The sequence below is a fragment of the Microtus oregoni genome, unplaced genomic scaffold, assembly GCF_018167655.1.
Source record: "Microtus oregoni isolate MIOR12 unplaced genomic scaffold, Mior012 000070F_ref0000104, whole genome shotgun sequence".
NCBI classification, from domain to species: domain Eukaryota; kingdom Metazoa; phylum Chordata; class Mammalia; order Rodentia; family Cricetidae; genus Microtus; species Microtus oregoni.
The window spans coordinates 7,533,574-7,535,316 of record NW_024543977.1 but is presented as its reverse complement, the minus strand read 5'-3'; the positions used below and the strand labels follow the sequence as shown (position 1 = coordinate 7,535,316).

At 39.4% G+C, this 1,743-nt stretch overlaps 1 non-coding gene across 1 annotated transcript; it reads right to left on the bottom strand.

Annotated features, from left to right (window-relative positions):
• Positions 1-523: 523 nt before the first annotated feature.
• LOC121440769 lies at positions 524-649 on the bottom strand. The gene has a single exon (XR_005973384.1). It is a non-coding gene; the product is annotated as a small nucleolar RNA SNORA11 (small nucleolar RNA).
• Positions 650-1,743: the final 1,094 nt, after the last annotated feature.

Genomic DNA, 1,743 nt, shown 5'->3' with positions numbered 1-1,743 from the left:
CCACAGTTTCCGTTCCCTCCCCTACTCTCGGTCTTCCCTCGTATCTCTCCGCTCCCCCAGACCCATGGCCCCTCTATCTCCCCTCAGAAAAGAGCAAGCCTCCCAAGGACAGCAACTGAACACAGTATAATATGCTACAATAAGACCATAGACCTGATATCTTAAGAAAAGTTAACTGAAAATGAATTACAGACCTAAAAGATAGGAAACGTCTAAAGAAATCATGGGAGAAATCCAAATGACTTTTGATAGAACATAAATGATAGCTCATGAAAAAAAAATATTCTAAACTTTGTTAAGGTTAAATTTTTCTTCCTGCAAAAGAAACAGTCAAGAAAATGGAAAGACAAGCCCCAGAATACTCAGGTAAAGAAGAGTTATTAAAAAAATCTGCAAAGAACTGTTACAATTCAATAATAAGCAAACAATACAACTGAAAAAATGGCTCAAAGACAGTAGTATACACAAAAAGGCAAATAAAAACATGGTCAACAGAAATGTTTTTTTTCTTCTTTCTTCTTTCACATGTAGGGCATCAAGTCACAGAGAGGACACAGTGCTGTGCTCTCCTTATGATGGACCAGATTCCTCTTGGGTGTTCTGTGAGTAGAGAAGACATTCTCCAGGGCACCTGCTCTAAGCACACCCCATGCTTTGGAAAACTTTAAACAACAATAAGACAGCACTACACACCCACTAGAATAGCCATTAGGCAAAGCACTGACAGTACTATAGTCTGGTAAGAATGAAGAGCAAGAATTCTAGTCTCCTTCATTCCATGAGAAAACAAAATGCCCAGGAGGAGGATGACAGTTTGATCATGTCTAGTGTTTCTCCAAGTGAATTACAAGCATGACTATGCAAATGGCTTCATTCATGTATGTTAGAATCTGGAAGCACCAGAGATACATAACACGTGCTATAGCTGGAGGATGGAATATGACAAACTGAGAAAAGATACAGAGAACTCAAAGACAGATTACCCAGCAAAAGAGGCCAATATGAAAACACAGTACTGCCACTCTCTCAGGGTACATTAACAATACCTGTGGCTGCCAGGTGTGGAGGCAGAGAGTGGAATGGAGAACATTCAGGATAGTGCAATTGTCCTATATGATTGCTACAGTGACAATCGGGTACCATTAAACACTTCCCAAAGCCCACAGAAGTGCACCATTGAAATCAAAGCCTAATGGAAACTGTGAAACTTGATAGATAAGGATGTGCCAGTGTGGGGTGGAGCTCACCCCAGTTATAACAAATGCATCACACTGCTGGAGCTGGGGTGGAAACTGCTCTTGTAGCCTTATTATTCTTTTTGTGATTAAAAAAAAAAAACAAGTGAGGAGTGGGTTTTGTAACTAATCATTGCTGAAGCAAAATAAAGGGTGGAAATATCAGCAATACAATGTAAACTTTATCAACAAACCCAAGATTTTTTTTTCTATTTTTAAATTTTTTTTCATACAAGATATTTTAATCCTATTCTTTGGCAAGTGTGATAAAGGATGCTAGTGGAGGAGCATCAGACTTGGTGGTACACGCCTTTAATCACTGCAGAAGCAGACTTATCTGTAGGTAGGCTATCTGGATTAGCCTGATCTACATAGTAAGTTCCAGGCTAGCCAGAGCTATATAGTGAGACCCTGTCTCAAAAACAGAAAAAGAAGGGTAGGTGTAGAGAGTTAGCTGAAAAGACTTCTGGGTTTTCTAAACAGATTCTAACATAGAAACACGCTCACA